Below are 27,344 nucleotides of genomic sequence, written 5' to 3'. Positions count from 1 at the left end.
CCCCCCCCCCAGTCTTTTTAATTCTGTGACATACAGACTAGAAATAAGAGGGACCCCAGGGTGGTATGCAGCCTCCTAACAACACAGCAAACTAGACAACAATGAATTGCTTTGAGCACTTTTCTTATGAATTTTAGAGGGGGTAAAAGGGAGAACTTTTCTCTATTTAGGCTTTCTTTCAGTGCTGTCATATTCAGACTCACCTTTTCGCTCAGAAGCTTGCTCACGTCTGCTGGGATAAACCACACATGCTGAGGAACAGAAAGCGTGCCCAGGCTTAGCCACCTATGGAAAAGAAATGTTATTAAATTGTTCTCTTTCTTCTCCCTTTGTAGTCCACTGATCCTGAAAACGAAGATGACTGCTGGCTTATTGAGGCTTGTACATCCTGGGCTGTCATAAAGGAAATTGCCTTCTTGATCCGGGACGTGTGAGCCTGAGCAGATAAAAGGAGTTGGTGAGCGGTGGGTCAGAAAAGGCAATCCACTGCTGTTTACTGGGCTTCTGCAGCCTTATAAAACTTGGCTATGACTTGAAAAGAGATCCTCATTTAACGTTTAAGGTTAGCTGCAATGGATGGCTGTTCCCTTCCCCTAAGTTGGAGAAAGAGTCATAAATATTTTACCACCAAAAAATTGCGTTCCGAAGACGTGACTACAGACCTGGCCTGATTTCTACAGCCCAGATGTTCCTTTTGCCATAGGTACTGCTGCACTGAGGGATTCTTGAAGAGGGGTTCTTGGGGTTTGTTCCTTACTGTATAATTTTCTTTGCTTTAAAAGAAGAAATTTATTACCCATAACTAAAAAAATAGAGCAAGCAGGAGAGGTATACATCATTTGTCTATCACATCTCTTAAAAACTCATTGTTTTTTCATTTACAGCAAATAACCTGAAAAATTATGTGAAAATAAAATCCTATCACAATAAAAATGGCTTTTTAGAGAGTTGGTAGAGACAATTTCAAACTAAGAAAAATAGAACACTGGGAAATAACTTGATATTCAAGATATCAGACAATCTTTATCAACCTGCATTACTAGATCAACTTGTCAATGGAAAATCTTGATTTAGTGTTTCTTGCAGAAGTCCTATGACTTAGTTATTGAAATTTTCCAGTAAATAAAGTTGTACATGTGGACAGATCAGCACCTTCTGTCAAAGCATTTGTTTAGGGATTTGATTTGTGAGTAGAATATCTTATGACATTTATTGTCAGATCACTGAATGACAAGTTTAAACTTCAGTTAAATATTCAGTCTTCTTTTAATATGGTACTTTCACTGTTTATGTATATCAAAGTATATTTATCATTCAACGAATAAAGTTCAGATATGGGAAAATAAGCACAGGAAGAAGAAAGTCCAATATTGAAGAGCACTGAGTATGTTTTAGCTGTACTGCAAACTAATTTTGAGAGTAATTACTCACTGAAATATTGTCTTTAGGAAAATTTTGTTAACTTGCAGATTATAGGGTAATTATGATTTATTATAATTTCTCTGGGTCCCCATGAATATTCCTGGTAAATGCCCAGTCAACCTCCTGGGCAAGGACATAGGACCCATCTAGAATATTTAATATGTCCCCACAGGATCACATCACATGATTCTTTTCATAAAATGCTAAACTTCATCTTAAAATGTACTACACGCTTTTTTCCCCACTTTTCCTATTGGGAACTATTCTACAATTTATTTCTCTGAAAGCCATAAAGTTTCTTCTACTTCCCAGCCTAAACTTATTCATGGAAATTTTAAAATTCACTTGTCCTTGTGCCAACACTGTCCTTCAGGACAAATATTTCCCTTCCATCCCTGGTGTCCAGTCCTCAAAGTATTTCTCCAAGGCAATCATATCCCCTTTCAGTGCCTGCTCTGCTCATTTAATTAAGCCATCCTTTTAGCCTCATATCAAGGGAGAAGCTCTTCATTTCAACTTGTTTTAGACAGAATTAATTTTCAGGGGATGCAAGTAGGACACTTAGGCTGCTGGTCCGGCTCGGAGCCTGACCTCCTCCCAGCTCAGGACTTGGGATCGTATTTTCTTCTACTCCTACATGACTCCACAGCTTTCCAGCTCTGGTTTAGCAACGTTTGATGCCTTCTGCACCTACCCTGCAAAACAGATCCCAGCACACTGTGATATCCATCTGCTGTCATGCAAATAAGTGAGGAGGGAACAAGCTGTCCTTGCTCGCACCGAGTTCATTACTTCTAAGTGCAGATTGTGACTCTCCGAGGCTCCTTGTTTTCACTTCTAATGAAACAAGCTAAATTCCTTTCTGTTACCTGCAGAATACACGTGTATATAAAACAAAATAAGTACAAGAAGCCAGGGTGAGAGTATTTAAAATAGTAATCTCTAAGTGTTTTACTGAAGCAAGCCTATGAATAAAACCGATACCACCGCACAGGAAAAAAAAGTATTACCATCAGAAATAAACTTCACCAGCTGACAAGCTCCTAGAGGCACTGACTGAGAAAACCAGCTTCAGCACTAAGCATTAGCGCAGACACAGAGACCCCCGAAAAGGATGCACGTGGAATTAGAGGTGTTGTTTCACCCATCAGCTTTTACAAGAGAGTTCAGAACAGTGAAGTCACCTTGAATTTCCAGTTTGTTCTGATTCCTTTTGCTGATGAAAAAGGCTTCAAGCAGTTTATTTGTCTGTCACATGCACCCTTTACCTTACAGCACATCATCAGTGAGCACACTGGTAATGTGATGTGTGTCACCTGTTCTCCTGCCCAGCCAGACGGGCTGGTGTCTCCTGAGGATGCAGGAGACAAGCAGCTCTGGCAACCATCAGCAGCCCCGTGGCACCCTCGGTCCTGCCAACAGGACATGGCTGTGGAGGAGTGACACGGACAGACAAGGTGATTTCTCCCAAGCACAAAACTTCTCTGTTCAGTGTTACTGTCATGGCAAGAACGTTCAGGGGTCCTCAAGGAAAGAAGCAGCGGAATAAGTAGCTGACTCCTTTCTTTCACCGTCTTTCATCTGGAGAGCTTAGAAAGAGCTTGGAGATGTTAATTACCTTCCCCAGGCCTTGGAGACGAGTGCTTCAGTTCACGTGCACCAGAAGTCCATGGTGGCTGCTCACTCAGAGTCTCGTGCAGTGGCCAGGGGTCAAGGCAGGAGCCCTGGCACCGAGTTCATCCTCTAATCCTGGAATCACAGAATCATGGAATCATTTTGATTGGAAAAGACCTTTAAAATCATCAGGTCCAACCGTTAACCCAGCCCTGCCAAGCCCACCACTAAACCATCTCCCTAAGTGTCACATCTATTAAAACATTCAATTACTTCTGTAGAATTAAAAAAATTACAGCCAAAGAATGGTGCACCGGTTCATGGCTTGTGTGATGATGACCCCAGGTGTGGCAACCTATAGATTGTCCTCAGACACCAGCCCATCTTCGTGGGATTCTGAACATAGGGCTTCACTGGCGCTCGGGGCAGTTAGAGCAGCAGAAAGCTGCCCACACACCACCAAGGTATGGGCAGCTCTATATAAGATGGTCTTTTATCACCAGACCCTGGTATGCTGCTTCCTTCAGCAAATGTCACAAAACCAGGAAGAGAATAAACTAGATTTTCTTTTTATGCCAAAGGGATTCAAAGCAGTTGGAACAAGTCCAGAGGAAAATAAATCAGTATCCTTTGTACAGAGAAAGGAGTGCATATCTCAGCCCCCTTGTAGCAGTGACAGATTAATGGGTTTTTTTCGCTTGTAGGAATCAACCCTATCGCAAAATGCATCTGTAACACAACTTGCAATACCTGCCACACATTATAATGTAGTGTGTTACTTTAAAGCAATGTGTACTTTAAAATGGAGCAATGTGAAATAATAGAAAAAAATCTTTTTCATTAACACCTGCATGGCCTGACTGCCACCAAACACAGGAGCCACTGTTTGACCTACATTGACAAGACTCCTTCATGCCATAACCTTGTCCAGCAAATTATTTTTTCTCAGCTCCCTGCCCCTGGAGCTCATCCGTCCCATCCCCAGTGTGCCTGCAGCCCCCACCTCCATCGTACCCCCATAACGAGGGCAGGGAGACCCTTGGACACAGCTCAGCTGCATCTTCTCAGGACCTCTGCACCACTGTTCACCATGGGCTCATGGCCACAAGATCTCTGGTGGCCTTTCACCACCTGAAACACTCCCAACGATGGACAACACTTCTTCGCTGCCACTGGAAGCCAAACTGCTAACATCCTCTCCAAGATAATAAAATATGGATTCACACACATCTCACCTCCAGACTGGGAAAAAGCATCTCCAACCTGGTCTCCTTACAGACAGCACCCATCAGTGCAATGGAGCAAGAACAAGATGGGTTTTGCTTGGGGCATGCAGGCATGTGTGTTTGCATGTGTTTATATGACACTGAAGCACATTTTTGGCTCCCATTAAAAGAAACCACATCAGATAGACCGGGTACATCTGCCCTTCTGCATGGAGGAAGCCCCAGGACCATGTGCCCCAAAGCCAAGCAGTTGGACAGGCTTCTCAGCAGACAGAGAGCACATCGCCTATTTGGTGATGTCTCAGAGAAAAAATAGCCCTTCTTTGGAGCCCAAGAACCACTGACCCTTCCAGCCTTGCAATTCGGGGTGAACCATTGCTCCTGACACTTCTGCTTTGCCTGAAATTGCTTTGGCAATCTCCAGTGACATTGCTACAACAAAGCAACCAAAAACTCACCCTAAAACTGGATTTGCCACTTTCCCACACCCCTGGCTGGTCATTCAGAGACCATGACTGGTTTCTTAATGATATGCAGCCACCACCACCTTGTCCAGCAGCCTGGGAGCACCCCAGGCACTGCTCACACCTCCTCTGACCTCTGAAGCCATATCAGCCTCTATTTCAGACAGTGGAGGCAGTAACAGGTTTCAAGGACATGGATCTCTCTCCAGCCGGCTGAGATATCCCTGGAAGGCTGCGGAGCAGCTGGCTGGGCTGGCTCAGCTCCTTCTCAGCCCCAGTGATCTGGTTAAAAATTGCTTCCTTAATTTCCCCAAGATAAAGCTTTTTTCCTGATGAGGATGGCAGAAGAAAAAATTTGTTCTTGTCTATAAAGGGCTTTGAAGATGGAAATTTCCAAGTATTGTAATTTGTACAAGGACTGAAATTTAAATTAGAACCAGGTTTACCTTTCAGTGTAGCATATAAAAAGCTTGCTGTGTTTTCTTCTAAGCTTTCTTCAGCTTCACCCCCAACTGCCCACCCACCCACCTGAAAGCAGGAGCAGGCACCCCTCCCCACCCCATCCCTTCAGTCGCACACCACTGCCAATTCCGCTCCGCCACTCAAGTTTAATGAGGTGTAACAAGTAAGGATGAATCAAAACAATCAGCAGATTTTCGGCATCCTTAAAGCTAATGGCTGTTTGAAAGCTCATCAGCAAAGCAGATGTTGCATTTGATCTGCAAACTGGTGTGTGGCACTGTCTTAACAAACCCCACGATGGCGAGCCAGCACCGGTGGCATGGGTGCCACCGAGGGAGGCAGACCTGCCAGAGGATTGTTGAGCACATTTGCATTGGCTGTTTGACTCCTTCAATGAGGAAGGAAAAATATGGTCCAAGTACTGGTGGAAACATCCCTTTACCAGGGTGTGCTGCAGCCACATCCATCAGGGGCCAGCAGTACGGCACCCCTGTGAAGGCCGTGAGAGTGTATTTCCTTAATATTTTTCATAAACTCATGTTATGGTGACACAGAAGCCAGAAGAAGAACTAGGCAGGAACAGCTTTGTGGAGAAGCTGCCCACACTCCTGCGCTGCCTGCAGCCCTTCCCCTGGCCACTCCTGCTCCCCGCTTGCCCTGTGGCACCCTGGCACCAATGTTAGAAGATACCAGTGTGTAACCAGTTACACCCTGTCACTCACAGCAGACACTGACATCCTGCAGCATGTCCAGAGAAGGGCAACAAAGCTGGGGAAGGGTCTGGAGGAGTCTGATGAGGAGCGGCTGAGGGAACTGGGTGTGTTTAGTCTGGAGAAAAGGAGGCTCAGAGGAGACCTTCTCACTCCCTACAACAAAGGAAGAAGGCTGGAGAGGGGTGGGGTCAGTCTCTTCTCCCAAATAACAAGTGACATGATGGGAGAAAATGGCCTCAAGTTGTGCCAGAAGAGGTTTAGATTGGATATTAGGAAAAAATTTGTCACAAAAAGGGTTGTTGAGTATTGGAACAGGCTGCCCAGGGATGTGGTGGAATCACCATCCCTGGAGGTATTTAAGAGACGTGTAGATGTGATGCTCAGGGAGATGGCTTAGTGGTGGGCTTGGCAGTGCTGGGTTTATGGCTGGACTCAATGATCTTAAAGGTCTTTTCCAACCTACATGATTCTGTGGTTCGATGGCAGCACTAGCCACTCGTGTATCAGCACCTCTTCTGCAAAACCAATCCCAACTAGCATGGAGGCACAAGTGGAGATAGCATCTACCAAAGCCCCATGACCCCCCTACATGGAACAGATAATGCTGCTGTCAAAGTGGTATGTTGTGTCCTAGGATGAGGTCTGGGGGTGTTTTTCTGGGAACCTTACCTACAAACGGCAGAACTGCGCGTTACCAGGCTTAAACACACACAGTTTATGACCATACACAAATTCAGGGATGGGTCTTTCTGGCAGTTTATTTGGAAGAAAAGGGACGTGTGACCTATCAAAACTCACTCTTGCTTTAGCAGCTTGACATGATTAAAGGCTTTGCCAGCTCAGCAAGGCCACAAGGTTGTCTGAGAAAGACACCGAGAACAAAGAAAACTGGATCTTTGGCAGTCGAGCAGGCAGAAAAAACAGGAAGCTGAGTTGGGAGCTGACAACCACAGGAATGTCAACAATTCTAAAAATGGGATTGAGTGCTTGTATACCTTTAACCAATTAGTATATCTATAACAGCGTGTGAACAGTGTATGTAACCAACAGAATTAAGGTGACATGTGTATGGATATGAAAATTGTATATAATTTTGCAGAAACTTAAGCAAAGCGTCCTCAACTAGGATCAGATTGATAGGTCGTTGAGTCCATTATTTCACTCCTGCAGGTCTCTACCATGCTGCACATCTGTCTGCAAGTGCGGGACCCACCAGCTGCATGGGTGCAGAGGCACTGCTCATCCAGGAGCACTGCAGGGGCAAGGTGTGTTGAACTGGGTGCAATTCACACACCACATCTCCCTGGCCTCCACACAGGCTGTGCAGGGCACAGCATGCCACGGTGCTGCTCATGGTATTGGATGTCCTGGTGTAAGAAACAGGACCAGAAGAGTCATGTAGCAGCCAACCGTAAGCAGCATGCTCATCATCTTCTCATCAGGTATTTAGGGCCAGGGACATCATGCCAATTGGCCTCAGCTGTCCATCTAATCCTGTGTGATTCAGACTGGAGCAGGTATTTATGCATTTCTCGTATGTGCACCCAAACCCCTGCAGAGACTGGTGCCTGTAACAGAAACCTGTGAAGGAACAGGCACAAGTACTCAAGCTTCATGACTGTGTGAAGCTCACCTTCAACGCAGTGATGAAGATCAACATAATAATGCTGATCAGAGAAAAATTTATGTGCTCAAAGCAGGTTTTCAACAATACACAATAGAGCTAGAAATGATGCAATTAAAACAAGAAAAGAAAAGAAAAAGAAAATATTGATTGCTGTGCAATAAGATAAGTCCCCACTGAAGCTGCACTCCATTGGAGGTCAAAATCCTATGGAAAGCAGAGCACATAATCATTTTTATTGCACAAGAGAGGCAGGTTGCAGAAGGAAGTCATCTCTTTCACTGTTGCCACTTCACTATTTCTTCCAGCTATACCAATTGACATAATAAAATAAACCAAAATAAAATAAAAGAGAGCCATCTAATTAAAAATAAATACCCTGAATTGAATTCTGCAGAATAAGGAATGGACAGCACGTCATTCCTGCCATTCCAAACATTAATGCTTGAGTAGTGCCCCAAACCACATAATTAGAGCATCAAGCTAAAATCACTGCCATAAGGAGGAAACCTCTAGTACATGAGGAATGCTCTTAGGAGACAGAAATGCATCTTCAGCTTCAACGGTAAACACAGCTCTTAGTCTGTCATGCAGGGGATTTCAAGTGGCTCTTACCTGCAAATGAAAACCCATTAGAGGAAGGATCAACAGCAACAGCAAAACTTCCCTTTCATACAAAATACCCAGCTCAGCTGTTAATCTTGGAGCTGGACCTGCCACCGGTGAGCAGCCAGCCAGCCAAGGCGCATGGGAAATTGGCAAAGGGGAAAGAAGCCAAAACTGCAAGACCTGTTCCAGAAAACTGTGAAGAGTGGAGCTCCTTCAGCTGGCTCCAAGATACGCTAGGACCTTCGCAAGGAGATCTTCCCCATGGTATGGAGCAGCATCTCCATCAGCACAGCTCTGGGGGAGCTGGGGCTGATGGATGCCCATCTTGGCTGTGCCACTGCTGCCATTGTTGGCAGGCCTGCAAGGAATTTGGTGCCTCCAGGAGGGCAGCTAGGTATAGCACAAGCTCTTTATTTATTAAGATCAGCCTTTATTAAGGGGCACATTTATCATTAGTGAGTAATTATCCTTTAGCTATGAGTCCTCTGTATTTTCAGAAAAAGAAAAAAAAATAGGAAAAGCACAAGAAAAGAGAAGACTTCCAACAGCTCAAGCACATATATCTAAATTCCACCCAAACACAATTAAACTGTGGCTTTCTCTCTCCTCAGCTCCTCATTTTACTATGCTAATAACCAACAGCACAACACAAAGCCTGCCTTCCTAAAGCGATGGGCTTCAGCTAAGGAATTTCTTGGCATCTGAGCCAGTGCTGCTTTAAGTCATGTCCTTACCTCGGCATGGGGACAAGCAGAAGAAGTGGGAGGTTGGGGGTGCCCCCAGCCCAGCCAGCGGCAGAGCCCCCCCGTGCCTGCATCAGCACCCGACAGGTGGCAAGGGGCTTGTGACACCGCTCCTGCGCCCTTACTGTAACTGCAATTCTGTATCACTTGTATTTTCTAAATCAAAAAATGGGGATAACTATTAAAGCAGCATTGTAAGACCTTTTAGATTTATACAGTGCATGCATCAAAAGAAATGGATGGCTCCATTATAATGAGAAAGGACGAAAAACCATTTCCAGAGACCATTACAAAAAGAAAAATCATCAATGTCTTTTGTTCTACAAAAAAACCCTCTAATTCAAAGTTTATGACAAACATGACAAAACAAGCGCACACTTAGTAGTATCATTCATGAAACACAGCAATAGACTGAAGAAACAGCCATAAGTAATGCAGTAAAATTTTGTTAATTAAACATTTAATGTAACAGAGCCCATGAGCTGGCATGGGGTTTCTCTGCAGTTCTATTTTTAGCGCTTGCTGAGCTGAGCAGCAGTTCATCTACACACACTCAGAAATTATGGACTTGGAGTTCATTACAGATTTAGAAGTGCTACCTGAGAAATTCATTTTTATGCAGACCAAACAGTTAGACAGGCAGATGTCTGGTGCTGGCCGGGCTGGAGTGACTGCTGGTCCCGGCGCCCGCGTGGGGCTGGCTGGGGTCTGTGCTGGGAACAGCGCTGAGCACACAGGGCTGTTCCAGTCGCTGCTGAGCGGGGCTTGCCCAGAGCCAAGGGCTTTGCTGCGCCTCAGCCCACCCCACCGGCGAGCAGGCTGGGGGGCACCAGGAGCTGGCAGGGGACACGGCCGGGACAGCTGACCCCAGCTGGCCCCAGGGACGGCCCCGACCATACGGCGTCACGCTCAGCATGTAAAGCTGGGGAAGCAGAAGGAAGGGGGGGCGCTGGCAGGGATGGCGTTTGTCTGCCCAAGCCCCCGTCACCCTGATGGAGCCCGGCTGCCCTGGGGATGGCTGAGCACCTGCCTGCCCTGGGCAGCGGTGGGGGAACTCCTGGGTTTGCTTTGCTGCTGTGCGCGGCTTCTGCTTTGCCTCTTCAAGTGTCTTTGTCTCAGCCCGGGAGTTTTCCCACTTTGACCCTCTGGTTGTCTCCCCGTCCCGCTGTGGGGGGAGTGAGTGAGGGGCTGCGTGGGGCTGAGCTGCCGGCCAGGCTTAAACCACAACCGTAGACAAGAGAGAGGCACTTCTCCTGCAAACAAGCAACTTCCCTGAAGCCCCTAAGCCCCTGGTGCCTTTGCCTCCTTTCTGCCTCGGACTCCCTCTGAAATGCACCACCCACAATCGGCAATTGTTCTTATTTCAAGTGGCAACCCCAGGGAAGAACAAAATAAAGTATCCTTCCTCTTATGACAGCCTTATTAGTATGTGTGTTCAAATGCATCAACCTAATGAGGCCGTGCCACTACAGCAAACTGCTGGTTTGAGTATTGTTGAAGCCTCAGAATATCAGAAGAATTTTAGGGCAAAAGAAAGGCTATTAGTTAAACACAAATAGTCACAAAGTAATAGTGAAGACTGCCAAAAAATACATTCTTTTCACTAATAACTGCTGTGCAAAATGTAAAGGGGAGATTTTAAACATACTCATATTTTATTTCAAGACATGAATAGCTACAAGCTACTCTCAGAGCAGCACAGACCATATAGCACTTACATAGCACAGGCAAGATCTATCACAGCTCTCAGACAGGAACATCTGAACCACACATTAAATTAGGCAAGATGAAAAAAGGCACATTATTCTAAAATGCCAAAGACACTCAGCTTCCTTTTCCCTTCAGCATTCAGCCAGTTATTGCAGATGAGGCTAGAGCTGAAATTGGCTTCAATGAGAATAAATGGGCATTCACAGCACGGCAGGGAGGGAGCAGAGAAATCTCCACGTGCCTTAGCCCCCAGGAGCACGGGGTCAGAAATGTCTGATAGAGATATTTAAGAATATCTATCCCTAGTAAGCTTTCAGCATTTTTGTTATTTTTGCTATTCAAAAACAAAGCTTGGGGGAGAGGTAATTCGTCACTGAGTCACTGAACTGGGACTCGGGAAGCAGCCAGCCAGTTTCTGTCTCCAGCAGATCCACTATGAGACTTCAGGGAACTTGTTCCTTCTCAGCCTGCCTCTGCCTGCAAGCCATATTTGCATCTTCCTAAGGAGGTAAATGGGTATTTATTATCCCATAATTACAGTGAGTTATAACCCAAACAAGCAAAAAACTCCTCAAGAAACGTGTAGGTGGAAGAGTAAAACAGTCAGATCTGTCCACTCTTCTACAGAAGTCTCCACTTTCCCACCGCCTGCACAAGCTACTTGCTTTGTGGAGCAGACTCCAGTCACCAGGAGTTTGTGTCAGTAGTAAATTTTATTACAAAAGAAAACAGCAATGGGGAAAGTGACTGCCATGAACCGATGAGCCAATGCCATGGCCCATTTCTAGCAACCCACAAGACCTTCCCTGAAACCATCACTTGCCTGCAAATATTTTAATAAAGCAATGTCCCTATTGCACTTGAATTTTATTTTGTCTTTTATGAACCCTGTCATCTCCAGGTAGCCAGATGTCATGCTGATGCTCCCAAACTTTTGAACTAGCTCCTTCCAGCAGAAGCAGAGCGGGGGGACATCCACCCCGGGCAGGGGTGCGGTGGGCACACAGGCACCCTGACATTAAGGGCAGAGGCTAACAAAAAATAAAATTCTGAAGACAGTTGAAGCCATCCACGAACTTTTATCACAGCAAATACATCATGGCATGTAATTTATTACTTGCCAAACACTTTGATGCACCATTAATAAACTACGTTATATAACAGGTTTTTATTTTTAAGGAGCTCAAAGCTTCTTGCAGCAGAAACCACAACTTGTCATTTATTCAGGACCAAAATATATTCAAAAGCATTCATGCTGTGTATTGAGCAGTCTGTTTGTGCCTGATACTCTAGCAAAACTGCTGAAGAACACTTTATCCCCATGTAAAGATCTGCTTTGTAACGCTGACGGTGGCAGCCAGGGCTTGGGTTATCTGCCGCCTGCTTGACAGCCAGGACAAAAGAGTTTTGAAGAAGCAGTTTTAACTTTCCAACTCTTTCTGAATCCACAATGTGATTTCTCAGTGAAGTTTTTTTGTTTTTTTTTCTTCTTAAAGTCTTCCACAGCCTTTAAGACAGGCAGCCCTGCTCCCTGCTCATGCCCCAAGGTGGCCATCTCTAGAGGGATGCAGGCCTCAGAGGTGGGAGCCTGCTTCTGCCCTGCTGTGCTGCAGCAAATGACCTCCTCAGTAAAGCAGGCTCACAGTGCCCAAGCAAACCAGCCACAACGCTCTGGCACTCCTCTAGCTCTGTCAATGTCACTGGGCTTCCTCCCCTGAGTGATCCTCTTCCTGCCAGCTCACCCCCATGGAGCTCAGGGATTCCCTTTTGCCTTCTCGCTGCTGCACATTGCTCACTGGCATGCGCCGAGCCGCCGGTAGAGCCAGACCTCTTGGTTTCAGGGGTTTTGCAACACCTCCCTTTCACAGGGTTCTACATTAGACCCACAGCTGGTTCGTGCCTTCACAAGCAGCAGCAGATGCAGACTTTGCTTGCAATAATTGCATCCTGAAAGGAGATGCTTGCCTCCAGGGACCAGCAGGTAGGATCTTCTCTATAGTTTAATCGCTCATTCAAATGATACAGATAAATACCCTTTAAAAGTATTTAACAAATATGGGTAGAAGCTTTCCAACTGCAAAATGACACTTGGCTGCATTCATGAGCTGCATAAAGACTGGGATTTATGTCTGCCGAGTTAAAGGGGGCAGGATGCCAGCTACAGTTTTAAATCTTGCCCACGTAAGCACAGCAAAGGAGCAGATGCCGGGAGGTCAGCCCACAGGAAGGAGCCCTCAGACCACCGCTCCACACCACGTGGTGATGCCAAGATAAGCAATGAGAGCATAGGAAGCACATAGTGGCTGTCACACAGTAAGAGGTAGGGTGCTGAAGGGTGCAAATAATGTTTTGATAAACAGAAAATAAAAAGGTTGATGCCTTGATTGAGGATCGGCACCAGGACACCTACCCTGTAGCCCACAGCCAGTGTTTTGCCTGTAAGCCCCGCCAGGGCTGCCCACCAGCATGGAAAGAAGAGCTGAGACTGAGGCGTGCAGCTCTTTGCTGTGCATCGCCTGCCCAGCAGTGCCTCTGCTCACACTCAGGACTCCTGAGCAAGTTAGAAAAGCAAAATTTTATATAAAAGATTTTGACTGACACATCGGTAAAAAGGCTGTACAAAGTGCTTTGTTGAAGTACTGCATCCAGTTTCCGGGTTTAGAGTCCCGGGATTTAGGAGCATCTTTTCTTCCCAGTCTCTGCAGCAAGTCCTCGTGCTCTGTCCCTGGCTCAGCTGCTTTAGTGGCTGTTCTTCCAGGCTGCCAGCCTCTTGCACTCACTCAAAGCAAATCACCCCTCGGAGCCCATCAAGTCCCAGGAAAAGCCAGAGGCAGCACCAGAGGAGCTGTGAACCCCTGGAGAAAGTAAGGGGGGGCTGGGGCAGTAATCATGGCAACACCAGCACATGCAGAAACATGCTCGTGGGTCAGACACCTTCATCCCTCTGGTCTGGACTGGGCTCGTACCGTGCCAAAGCACCCAGTCCACCAGCAGAAGCCCTGGGCTGAGATTCCCCAGCTGCCAAGATGGACCAGTAATGCCATGGACACCAGTAAACCCTTCCCTGGATGCAGCAGAGCCCTCTCCCCTATGCTTTTTGAAACCCTCCAGCAGCTTATTGCGCAGGGAATGCTGCTCATTATACAGCAGCTCTAAGCATATGGTTCGCAGTTGTGAGCATAAGGAAACGCTGAGCTAATTGCTGCTCTCGGAGTGGGAGTGCTCTCGGCAGCCTGCAGTCACCAGCACGGAGCTCCAGACTGGAGGGAAATAAACCTCTCTCCCATCTCCTTCCCTCAGTGCCCTCCTTACAGAAGGCCCATGCTGCCCTGGACACAGCAGATGCTCTCGTGGGCGCCCGCTGCACCCACGCTGATCCCCGCACCTCGGTGTGGGGGGACAAGGACAGGGAGAGAAATGGGCTGGGAGGGCACTGAGGGCACCCCGAAGCGAGGCCGTAAGATGCAGCTGGTGGGGAATGGTTTCTTTGGCAACAGAAAATTAAAATATGAAAAGTACGGTTTGGAAGAGCCACTGTAAAGCAAGGGCTGTGCAGCCATCTCCATCACAGACTGGGCTTTTTATTAATCCTGCACTTTTCAGGGGTGAGTTATGAGTTGCAGAGCTGGGCAAAGCCCGGCAGCAGCTGTCGCTGCAGAAAAGCCCCAGCCCTGGAGCAGCCCTGGAGTTTTCCCTGAACCTCCTGGGCTCCGCAGTTAACTGCCTGGTCCTCAGTCAGAAACAGAGGCAGGACAATGAGAAATCATGGAAAGAAAACAAACCACAATACTAAAACAAATCTGCCTAAATTATTTAACAACCCTGAAGGTGTAACACCAGTGAGCTGCAGAGATGCTGGATCATCCCTTAGTGCCTAACACAGGTTGGTTGTTTATGCCCCATGAAAGAGATTTCAGATCAACCAGCACCCATTTGCCCTTCTATCCATTCCCATCACTGAATTTTGCCTTGAGATGGCTTCTCGAGCATCTTCTCTGATAGCACTCCCACCCACACCAGTGGAGCTTCTGCCTGTGTGACAGCGCCAGGTCCAGCTGCTGTTTACACCACAAGACCTAGAGTTCCCAAAGCACAGTGCTCCTTGGTAAGGTAACTCCATCACCTCAGCTGAAGAGCTGACCAGCTCTCTTCTCTTGCACCTCACAGGCATTGCCTCGTTAGGGCAGGGGCTCTGCGAGATGCTTTGAGTTTGGAGAGTACACTGAATGAGAAGGAAATCCAGCCTGCAGGTGCAGATCTCATTTAGGCAGAATGCAAAACCTGGAGCAGCACTGGTAAATTGGAGGAGAACCTGATGACAATTCACCGGGCCCTTACACAGACATAGTCGGTCTGGTCCTTTTCAGACCATCCAAGAGGCACATTTCCATCTTCCTCCTGCTGCAGCGCGTTGCACAGCCATCACAGATGAGCTGTGGTCTTTCATTACACCTTGTTCCAGTGCCAATGGGACACGGTAATTTAGGATTTGCAGGTGCATTCAGGATTTTGCATTTAGTCTGTGTTCAGAAACAGGAGGGGAAAAAAGTAATTCCCACCCTTGGTTCTGAGCTCTTGTCTGAAATATTATGACAAGAAAATAAAATTCCTTCCTTCCCCTACCTCCAACACACATGATGATTGCTTTCTCACTTCCATTTGGGAAAGTTCAAAGGTAGCTAATAAAGGTACCACTGCACGGTGCTAGCAATCAGCTTGCAGAAGAAAATTGCTAGAGCCAGACAAATTGGCAAAAGCTGGGTGCCTTTCTGTTACATCTTCATGTGCCAATTACAACAAACTATGAAACCTTACTCTGCAAAACAGTATGTGATTTTGCTACAAATCTGGGAAGGCTGGACTTGCAGTTGCATGAGCTGTGTTTTCCAAGGAAACATGGAGAGATCATTCCCATTCCTTTGAAGGTAACAGAGGAAAATGCAAGCAGTTGCCTCACCAAACAGAACTAAATTCCTATTTTTTTTAAATTTAAATAAATGCAGCAGACCAGCAAGTTACCTGTTTTACCTTTCTGCCACCCTAGGAATTAAAGCCACAAAACGATTTACACATATAAACACGAGACCCACAGACTCAACCCTCCTTTTGGCTGTCCCTCTCTGAGAGCACCCAAATTTCACCTCATTCCCGAGCCACAGCACTCTGCCTACGTGCCGGCACGCCCACTGCCCAGCCCTACCCCATCCCCCTCCAAAACACAGGACAGCTCCACAGCTGGAGACATGAAGGGAGGGAGATTTCACTTCTCCATTCTCTTATTCCTGTTTCTCCAGATGTTTCCTCCGTGCTGCATCCTCTGCCATACATCTGGCCCATGCCTGCGGGGTTAAACTCGTCTCCTAAACCAGGAGTGTTCTCCACGTTGATTTACTTAGAGGCCACGACCAAGCCACATCTTAAGTCCTTTCTCTAGGATACCTGAGATGTGTCCTGGTAAAGCATGCTTCCCAAACCTCTCGCCATGTCTCCTGTCACACCGTGCTTGTTAGGTGTCATCAAGAAACATTTTCCTGAGCTCAAGAAAACAAAAGAAGGAACACAGAGTTTCTACCCTAATTACGAACAGGTTGTTTCCTTTTTTTGTTTCTCTTGTTTAGTATAAGACCACTGACTATTATGGCAGACACGCTGAATAAAATGAGCAACCTCCAGAACCATGTACTTGCATTTTTGGAAAAAAACTAATTTTTTTGAAAGCCATTCTGAAGGGGCAATATTATACCATTCCAAGCATATAAAATCATTTAGACTTTACCCTTCTCGCTAACCTGAGAGCTTACAAACAGAATCACTAACGCAAAACTCTGAAGTCTGAATACATATGTTTTTTCATCCACACTGATGTTAATACTCAGCTCCTGGCCAGCATCAGATAAACAGCTCACACTGTCACCAGCAGAAGCAGTTCCTCCTGCTTCAGAAACCGCCTGTTGCAAGTGAATTTAGAGTGAGCATCTCCCCTCACCTTTTTTGGAAGCATGGCTCAGGTGTGCAGAGGGATTTGGGAGAGATGCTCAGAAAAGGTAGGGTGCTTTCAGATGGCATTTGTAGGAATAGGCAGGAGGTGAGTTTGCCATCCCGTGCGTTTGTCCCTGCGATGGCCAGATGATGTGATGCATCTTCATTTCTTTTGTAGAAATCTCAGTAAGTCTGTTACTTTCACTCCCATTTCAACTGCAGCTGGAGAACCTGCATTAATTTCAGCTACGAGAGGGTCCTCCAAATCAAAATCTGATGCGTTGCCAATTAATGTTTCAGTTGCCAGCTGCAAATAATAATCCCATGGATACTTTAATCTGTCCCTCTATTTTTTATTTTTTCAGGTTGAGCCTGAATTCCTTGCTTTAAATGCCTATCATCAGGGAATGTCCCAACCACCTCCAGGCCAGAGGGTCCCTGCACAGTGCCTGGCAGCGGGCTGACTCTCCTCCACAGCGAAGGTTTGGCCTCCTTGTCCCTACAAAATATAGATTTTACCAAAGGCAGAGGTAGCTCACGGTTCCCTTTGCTGGTTAGGAGCTACTTTCATATATTTTGAGAATGTAACCAATGGACCAGGATTTTCTAGAACATTTTCTTTGCTCACTGTCTTGCAGCGAGTGAGGGAAAAGCATGAGTGGGTTGTGCCACGTTGGCTGTCACCTCGCATGGCCAGGTGACGGCAACCAGTTTCATCTCAGCATGTCTGTGAAACTCTGGGAGCTTCCACGAGAATGTTGTTTTTCAAAGAGGAAGTTTAGCTTTAACATTGTCCAGTTATTTATAAAACAAGAGATCCATTAGTACACAAACAGCAGTTAATGCTGTTTTTATCGAAAACCGTAATCTTTTTGGTATGTTGCGTGGCTGTGTCTCCTTTTACTGCCTGGGGCAGTGCAGTCACACAGCTGGATCCTCCATGCTCATCTGCTTGCACCTGGTGAAACATCCCCATCCAAAGGTGACATTAAGTAGGGGCAAGGGGCGAAGAGAAGCTGGACACACTGAGATAACACTGCTGTTGTGAAGAGCTGGGGTAGCAGCGGCAGATGCAGTCTCATCCCTATGCCTCTGAAAGCCTTCCCCAAAAAATAAAAATGTTTTCTGAGCCACACAGAAAAATGAAAATAAAAATACATAATCAAGGCATCTGGGATAACTTCCAGTGAAGATGTATCTGGCTTTTCTACTGCTTTGACTCACTAGTTAGAGAGGAGTGTAAGCTTTTCCCCAGCATCACCCATGTGAGCATTCCCATGCAGGTTTTAATGATGTTTACATGACCTGCTTCATGATCTCAAAAAAAAGAAACAAAAGAAGTGAAGCTGATTTTGCTGGTCTGCTAGGTGAAAGCAGGTCTCACCACTCTTGGCTCCCTTCTGCAAATAAGATTTCAATAGCGTTAGTAACTTGGGTCATGTTCAGTGTGGTCAGGTCCAAACCCGAGCGCAGGGTCCCCTCAGCACAGTGGGGCCAGGGTGGCCGCATGCCAACCCAGTGACATCATCAAGCCTGACAACGGCAGTGCTACCATCCCACTGACCCTCCATCCCCGTTTTATCCTGTGGCTCATTCCACCTGTGACGATAGAGAAGCTCGTCCTGGGTCAATCACTTCAGCCATCTATGTCAGCACCAAGGGATTCCCCCAAACCCCTTTTTCCCAGTGCAAAACATGTCAGAAATCCAAAGAGAATTGATACACGGTGACCTTTACAACACTTCATTGATAAAATCCCTGGACTGCTTTGACCTGAAATTGTTGTTAGCACGTATCTTCCTAATTCCACCGAAACAGTGTAGGACATTAAAGTCCTAACTAGACCAAAGTCTTTTAAAATACTTATGAAAGTCATTTTACACACAAGATAAGGCACAATGCATGATAACATGATAACAATTACACAGTCTTTTTACAGCCTGTTTTCCAATGGCCACAGTGCAAACTAGCAGATGATGTTTCCTTCCTGAAGAAATCTATCTGCAAGGAACTGTCTGGAGATCTTAATTCTCAAAATAATGAACTTTGGGAGCCTCAGCTGATGAACAGCCAGGACTCTAGCTCATTTACCCTTCTATTATGGACATATCAGCTTTAATAGTGTAAAACAGCTGTGACAAGACAGTGCCAAATTTTTTCCCTGATCACATTTGGCCATCAGTACTGGCCATGACACCCACCAGTTCAGCGTAGCCTCAAGGAGAAGCCATCAGCTGAAAGAAGCACCGGTGTTTGGGGACTTCACCATTGTACATCTTTGCAGCTGGGCTGGAAGAGCTTTGTCTGACACGATGCAGATTTCTTTAAGCACCTTCCCCTTCAGCATCTGCACGGGTGGCTCAGAGGTCCCCTCCCCACAGGAAGGGCTGGGGGCACAGGAAAGGCTGGAAAACAGCATAAGTTCAGCAGCAAAATCTGCTCAGCAGAGGGACCTGATGGCTGAGGTCATCCCACTGTGATGAGCAGCCAGCAGCGCGTGATGTTTCCTGTCTGAAAAAACATTAACCCCTGTGTACTTTCAATTTTATTGTGAATCCCACAAGAATATTATTCTACATTGGTATTTTGGGGAACGAGTGTGCAGCATGCTGCTTAAGCACCGTCATTGCTTGAAAACAAGGTGATTTCATGGCAGATGGATCGAGGCACTGGCTCCCAGACACAAATGGGTCCCACTAAGCCTCAATAACTGGCCAATAGCTGGTGAAAACTGCCTTGTAAAGAGAGCCCTCAACTTGAAGCTGGAGGATAAGGGTACAGCAGTGGCAGCTCATGGCATACAGGGAAGACTGGCAGTAACCCAGGGAGTCTGAAGCCTTCAGTAAGAAATACTTTTGTCTTTTGCACTTACAATTTCTATGTTAGATGTGTATGTATTTCTAGTTACTTTCATGCTATGCTACAGGTTTCTAACATTTTGTCTTTTGTAGAACTTCAGACATCAAATAGACTTGCATTTTAAAGCAGGATGCAGATTTCCAATACAAACTATGCTTTTATGCCCTCTTTTCCCCGAATCCCCCACTTCAAAAAGCAATAGCTTAGTGCTGCTGTAAATTTCCTTTAAAATACATAAAACCATAAAAATCCAAGTTCAAGGAGGGAAACCAAAAGCACTATGTAGCCCTTCAGAATTAAAGTCAGAAAAAAACCCAACATCTAAGTGTATAAAATTAAGTCAAAAGGCTGCCAATGTTCATGAAAATGATTTGAAGTCACGGTATCTAAAAAAACAATAGTAACTCCTGGGACTTTCTGTTTTCTTTCTGGAATCTAAATCTTTAGGATTTGTGTTTTAAAGCTTGATGCTACAAGCTGAGGGTTTGCTTTGGATTTAAAGCAACCTTTGAAAAGTAGTGTTGAAGGGTAAAAAGCTCACAACATCTTAAGAATTAGGGAGCTGGTGCTTTAGGAAAGAACTAAATCCTGCAAGGCTGCAGACGAAGCCGTGCAGGGGAAACCAGCATGGTAGGGAGCCCTGCACCCCTCCCGGCCACGCTCTGCTCTGGGAGGAGAGACCAGTGTAGCCAGGACGGGCAGTGCGCGGGTGACGGGCAGGGAGGGAAAGGGACCTCTTATATGCAATAGAATATATTGCCTTCTCATGTTGTTCATGCCTAGTGTAAGTCTAGCTCTATATTGCTTTTCTGTTCTGGTTTTGATGGGAGATGTGGCAAGCCAGGCTTTGCCTTGGGATTGCATTATCAATTCCTAGCTGTGCTGAGCTTCCCCCATTCCCCTTCCTCAGCATCATGCACTGCAGACCTATCCCAGCTGCCAGCGGAGGAGGGGGTGTGGGAGTCTGGTCTGGAAGAAAAATATTCCCCAGCAGAATAAGAGTTCAAGGCATTTTTTTTCTTTATCCAAAAGCCTCTGCTGGGTTTAGAAAACTTTTGCTTTCAGCATTGTACATGCACAGAGGGTCAGGACAGCTGCTCTCCTGAAGTTTTCATCATCTCAGTAAAGCACAAGAGAAAGGAAAGCATGCTTGTCCCCATTTATGGGTGGAAAAATGAAAAAGGAGAGTCTGAAGGAAAAGTGGGGCCTTTCCAGGACACAAGGGACCAGTGGCTCCAGATACTGGCTATTGGTGTCCAACTGCAACTCACAACAGGGGCTTGCTGAAGTGCAAACCCAATACCATGGCTGAGCAAGTGAGCCCAGGAAAACAGGTGGGATGGAGGACCTTGACTTGCAAACAAAGGTAATGAGGATAAATTCAGTGACTACATACAGTTGTTTTCCATTCTCTTTTATTGTTTTTCCTGTTTGATGTGGGTTTATTCCTTTTGACAACTTGCAGCTGTTATTTTTGGTCTTCACTGTTCTGCCTTTTCTTTTCATGTCCCAGATGATGATTTCAGTACTCCCTGGACCCATGCCATCTCTACCAGCTCCTCTTCCCCATCACCTGCAAGTGTCTCTTCCTTGCTGTCACTCCTCACAGAAGGGTTTTGCTCTTCTCGCCCGTGAAGCGGCTCCTGGCCCCGTGCCTTGCCACTGAGCTTGGCAGAAATCAAACCAAACCTTGTGCTCAGCCAGGCAGCAGTGCCGCTGTGCCCACAGACCACACGAGGCTGAGGGGGAGCTGACCCAACGTCCTGAGGATTTAATGCTGATGCCTGTGTAAATGGTGTCTGTGCATCCTGTTACTGGCAGGGATGTAGCTGAGACGAGGGTATTAGAGACCATGACCCCTCTGAGCAGTGTGCAGAGACCTGTGCAGCAACAAGCATCGTTCAAACCCTCTGGTGAGGTTTTTACAGCCAGAAGGTACGCGTCTCCTCTCTTCCTAAAGTATATCAAGAGAAAGATGTTAAACAGGATAAACTATGCTGACATACTGGTGACCTTTGTAATGGCATCACAGCACAAGCTAAGCTGTTATATTTCTATAAATGTAATGAGGTTACTAAGTCAGGGGCAGAGGTGTGCATGAGGGGGGGCAGTGAGGCTGCGAGGGGAGTAGAACAGCTGGAGAGGTGAGAGCAGATGCTGCCCCATCCACCCCTGCCCTTGCCCCTGCCAGCCTGCACGTAGCCCTCTCCTGCCTGCGCTGGTTGGAGAAAAAACTTTCCGTGTACCAAAGGGAATTTTTTGTGTTACTCTTCAAGCTGCAGATTTTTGTCACCCAGTCCCTCTACAAATGCCCCCACTCCCAAGCCTGGCGACCCTTTGCATCCGGGGCTCACGCTGGGATTTCTTCAGCCGTTCCCTGTCAGCCGTGGCGAGGCAGCTGGCTGCTGCACGGGGACATTCGCCCGTGAAGTTCTGGTACATCCACACCTGACGGGTGGTCTGGGGTTCACCCCACTCTTGCTCACCCCATGTGCAGCCTCCAGCTGCCTCCCTGCTGCTGCAGCATCCTGCTTCCCTCTGCTCCTGCACTGTGTCACTGCCTTTCTGCAGAGGGGCGACACTCATCTGTCAGCTTTTATTCTTCAGGAATTTGCCTGTTCTCCTGATCCAGAGACCCTTCCTCTAGAGAAATAACACTCTGTGTCTGCTGAGCAAACCTCTGGGGCTGTGGGAGGCAGCCGGGAGCCCTGAGGCAGCTTCTCCACTTTTGTCTGCCCCACCACTGTGCCAGGACTCAAGTCCCACCACTTGCAGCATTCCCTCATCTGGCTCACTGCACACCTTGGGGATGCTGGTGCCCCTTCCCTCTGGGACTGCTGCCTGGCAGGGTGCTGAGCTGTTTCATGGATTCTCTGAGTTACAATGTCACCCATTTCTTCATCACAACTGATCAGGATTTTCCTTGTTCTGTCCATCCAGGTCCCTCCCTCCAGAGACAGGAGGCTGCAGGTCTGCTCCACTTCCCCTAGCCCAGCTGTGGAGCCCTTGAAGAGCTGCTCAGTGTGTTCTGCTCTCACCTGATTTTTCTTTCTCCAAGGTTTAGCTGTTTGCTCCTCCACCACAAGCTCTATTCCCTGGAGATTGCCACACTTCAGCTTGAGCACCAGCAGCAGGCTGCTGTCAGAGGGTGATGCAGAGCCCTCACTTTGCCTGTCGGCTTGCCCTGACTCCTCTTCTCCAGGCTGGTGGGGCCATGACTGCTGCCCTGGGACCTGCTCACTGCCACACCATGACTCCTGCTCCCATACCGGCTTGCTGCCATGCCGTGATTGCTGCCCCGATACCTTCTCACTGCAACGTTGTGACTGCTGTCCCAAAGCCTGCTGGCTGCCATGCCGTGACTCCTGCCCCAATATCTGCTGGCTGCTGCACTGGGACTCCTGCCTTGGTACCTGCTCACTGCCATGCCTTGCTGGCCATCTTGTTGTTTCAGGGCACATACCTGAAATTTCTCTTTCTGCCCCATTTAATGATTTATTCTTTGCATCAATACTGCTCTCAGATATTTGAGCAGGGGACTTCAGGATTTCTGCCAGAGCCTTCTTGCTCCAAACTCTGCTCATCTGCTGGCTCCTGTTCATGACCTCTCTGGTTGTTTTTCGGCTGACCCAGGTCATCCCATCCTTGGGGCGGTAGGCCACCCTCCGCACTTGCTCCTGTCTTTCCCTGGAGCCAGTGCTGAGCGGCACCTCCTGCCATGGGGGCTGGCAGCCACTGTGCCATGGCTCGTCCCCCAGACAGGACTCTGGCCCCAGGGGCTGCCGGCTGCCCTTCCTGGAGATCCGCTGAGGGCTGTGCCAAGAGTCCTGCCGAAGGGACCACTGGGATGCTTTCCGCAGATATTCCTGCTCCCGGGCAGGTCTGCAGGTTTGCTCCAGCTCAGAATCCTGGCCCCAAAGTTCCTGCCTTTGAGAAACATCCATTTCACTGCCAGGCTGCTGAACTGTGTCACCCATCTTACTGCATGAACCTTTACTCTCCTGAGTTTCTCAGGCATCATCTGCTGGTTCTGGTCCCATTAGGTTTTGGCTGCGGTGCTGATGCTTCTGTCCCCATGCTTGCTGGCTGCTACCCCACAACTCCTGTCTCTGTGATGCCAGCCCCTCTGCTGCAGCCATTTCAGGATGTATATCCAAATTTTTCTCTTCCACCCTGTTTACCAGTGTATCCTATGTATTGATGGTTCCCTCCTGGTTTTGAGCAGGGCACCTTGAGGTTTCTTCCAGAGCCCTCTTGCTCCAAATGTGACTCGACTGGTGGCTGCTGTTTGCCACCTCCTTGCTGGCCTGAGAGCTGGTGCAGGCAGGACCCTCTTCTGCACCCACACATGGAGCTAGGACAGGCTCCTTTGCATCACCTGGGAGTCTCCAAGTGAGGGAGCACCGGCTGCTTACCCCCTCACTCCCCAGCAGATCATCCTGGGGCATGAGGGCCAGCACGTCCCCATGCAGGGGCAGCTGGTGGTGGTGTGGAGCCGGTGGTGGCGATGGGTTCCTCTGCCTGCCCCTGCCCTTCAGAATCTCCCACCACTATAAGGTCACCAAACAGCTCCACTGCTGCCCGACTGCCACCCCCACCCCCAGCCACACTGCTATCCCCAGACTGTGCCTCCACAACCCCACAGCTATCCCAGCCTGTCCCCCCATCCCACAGCCTGCCCCTAGCTAAACACCCGCACTGCTCTCCAAGTCTTGTACCCCCCTGCCCATGCAGCCCCTAATCGTCATCCCAGCTGTCCCCAACTTTCCCAAGCATTCCTCCCTGCAAGCTGTTCCCTGCTGCCAGCCATACTGTGTTCCCAGAACCTGCATTAATAACCTGTCTTTTTTTACCCCCTCGTTTATGTTTAATTGCAAAATTAATTCAGGTTTTAAAAACCTTTAGCTCATTGCCTGGCTTGTTTGTTTTGTTCAGCTTATTCTGGAGAAACGTCTGCTTTAGAGTATTTTGGCAGAGATGGCTTCTCACAATCTGCAGCAGACGGGGAAACTGTAATTCATGAGCCAATACTGCTCCTTAACAATCTTGCACTCTTACGTGCATAATTTTTTTTAAAAAAATAATATTAAGAACCCTGTGGCTGCCTACAAAGATGTAGATGAACTGTGTGCCTCATTTGTGCTGTATGTACAGCTGAAAATCCCTTTTTAATTTGCTCTGTCACAGTTAAATATTGCTGCTCATACAGCATATAACATCTTTTACGGCAGTAAGACAAAAAAATAATTTGGATAAAAGAACTACAGAAACAAATTTCCACCCAAATCTCAGTGCAAACAAAACCCCATTCCTAGTTCATGGTATATAATCAAGGCTTTATTAAATCTAAATCAGCAGGTATATGTAGAGGTATAATGCAACAAAAAGGTTAATAACAGATTTTTTAGTGAATTCACAACATAAGGACGCTAAATTACTGAAAGGCAAAAGTGCCCAAGGAAGCAAATGAAATCTTAAGGTGTAGAGGCCAAAACTCCAGGCTATAGCCACTGTGATGTGTGCCCAACATAAACCTGAAAATATCCTTAAGCCCTGCCAGGAGTGACAGGACCTGGCCAGGTTGCAATGAACTGGAGCGGGTAGTGCTTTCTAAGCAGCGGCAGACACGTCACGCTTACGCACGATACACTGTGCTCTACCCTTGCTCTTCCCAACAGATCTGTAAAAAACCCATGCAGAGAGCGAAGGCAGAAGGAAAAGTGGTTTGGTCCCAGCTGGTGGAAGCGGTGCTGCTTTCCTCACCTGCTGGAGCGTCACACCGTGAGAGCTGCGTGCCAAGCGAGCAGGTCGCCAGCCCCAGAAAAGAAATAATTCACTCATGCTGCACGCTGCATTGTCATGCGATTGCATGACAGGGTATGGCGGGGATGGTTCCCTCTGCCGCCACTTTCACCTGGCAGCCAGAGAGATGTGACCTCCTCCAGGTGCATTAACCACTGAGGTGTGAGAGCCAGAACTGGAGCCGGACTGCTGTGCCCTCATCCCAGGACGAGCACCCAAGGGTGCTACCCTGTGCCCTGGGACCAGGACCACATAGTCCTTTGTTCTTCATCTTTGTTTTGACCCAGCTGCGATCACCTTGCTTCAGAGTGGTCAAATGACATATGAAGTTCAGACTAATAGCAACCAACTTACCTAGTCTCAAAATACTAGCAGGTAACTACACTACTGATAGCCACTAACTATACTAATAGCCACTTTACCTGTAGCTTACTTGTTTCCAAAGTGCCAGTTTACCATATGCCACCAACTTACATGGGCAGAATTTCATGTTAGCAGAGAGGTGGGGTTTGTAATCAGTATTTTTCTTCCAAGCCTTGTAAGATTTGGCTTTTTGAATTTTCTTGCTTCTATTTCTTTCCAATGTTTTAGAGTAAAGATGCAATTACATTTGGTTGTGCAGGAGGTCATCTGAGCAACACCCAGCGGTATTTCACCACTCTTGGTAAATCCACTCTGTGCAACACCATCAACCTGCTTGAAGGTCCAAGGCCATTGCAATATAAATACTGTGAGTTTACACAGCTTGAAAGGGAGTATTTGAAAGACGAAACACTTCCAAAAGTACTGCTGGAGAAAAACATGCAGTTTTCTCCTTCCTTTGCAAGCCTCTAGTACTTGCTGGAGCACTCAAACTTTTGTGGAGGATTGACCATGGGGTAAAGCACGTGGCCAAGCTTTTTACTTCTCTCAGAAAAGCCACAGAAAAGTCACAATCCACACATATTCCCTATAGATTTGTCAAGCCTTTCCAAGTAAAATTCCCAAATGTTCTGTCCATGCCAAGCATGCTCCAGCCCAGGATGGAAGATCTGCCACTTACCCTGTCACTGCAGCAGCCCTCCGCAGCGCCCAGCACACTCACTCCTGATGTCCTCAGCCATGAAGAAGGAATTGCTCCTCCAAAAGTAAAAGAGCAGCAGAGTGGAGGAGCTGCAGGTGCTCCCACATTGAGCAGCAGAACAATATTCCTCCATCCCATGACGTGCTCTGAAGGTGGTTCCACTGCTGCCTGTGCAGCCCCCCGGTGTCACAGCAATAGCCATAGCAAAGCCCAAAATTCCTGTTTCAGAAGAGACTGCAGCAAGCTAGTTCTGGCGAGGAAGGGCAGCAGAAAGGGGATGCTAAGTGGTTATCCAAGCTGCACTGAAACCATCAGGGTGAGACAAGAAGACTGTGTGGTGGTGATGTAATTAAGGACTTGCACATATGCAGATGGGGAAGCTAAAGTGAAGGTCTGGCTGCCCGGCAGCTTGCTGATGTGCTCAGACCACAGCTCGCCATGCTGAACTGTGTGCTTCTTCCCCTGCCTACTCATATATTTAGGCTCTGCCTTTTGTTTTATATTTCAGAAGCAGCCCTTTGGGGAGAGAGATCATCTCCTTGTTTGACATTTTGTGGAAATTAGTTTGCATTTGCTGAGTACTAAATCTCCATTCCTCAGCTAGAGAGTTCAGAAAAGTGCTTTTCCTGGGGACTACCGTCTTGAGCATGTATTTTCTCCCTACAGAAAAAGAATAAAAGCAGGAGAATTCCTCCATCTTCTCTCTTTCTCTTCTCCTTTGATTTATTACTATTGGCTGTTTCAGGTTAGAACTAGATATCTGTGTATATACAGATATATATGTGTGTGTATACAGGCATATATATAAAAATATAAAATACCTATCAATCACTTTGAAATTTTATTCTTTGAAAGTAGGCCAAAAACAGTATCATTTTTTCTCATCTACTTACAAAAAACCTCCAAGGTAAAAGTTCTCAAAATTACAATAATTTCCTGCCAAGAAAGTCAAATTTGACATTTGAAGCAGACACTTGGGTTCTCACTTCAGTAAGCACAGGAGAAATGCACACCTACATGGATTAGAGAGTGTCTTTTTGAGGTTGTTTGGATG

At 47.0% G+C, this 27,344-nt stretch overlaps 1 long non-coding RNA gene across 1 annotated transcript; it reads right to left on the bottom strand.

Annotated features, from left to right (window-relative positions):
• Positions 1 to 21: 21 nt before the first annotated feature.
• Positions 22 to 26,929, bottom strand: LOC130153075 (uncharacterized). The gene is made up of 3 exons (XR_008823204.1): positions 26,270 to 26,929; positions 3,041 to 3,171; positions 22 to 285 (listed from the first exon to the last, which is right to left on the bottom strand). It is a non-coding gene; the product is annotated as an uncharacterized LOC130153075 (long non-coding RNA).
• Positions 26,930 to 27,344: the final 415 nt, after the last annotated feature.

Source organism: Falco biarmicus, chromosome 7 (genome assembly GCF_023638135.1).
Source record: "Falco biarmicus isolate bFalBia1 chromosome 7, bFalBia1.pri, whole genome shotgun sequence".
Lineage (NCBI taxonomy): Eukaryota > Metazoa > Chordata > Aves > Falconiformes > Falconidae > Falco > Falco biarmicus.
The sequence above is the reverse complement of the archived record's forward strand: the minus strand, read 5'-3'. Positions and strand labels throughout refer to the sequence as shown.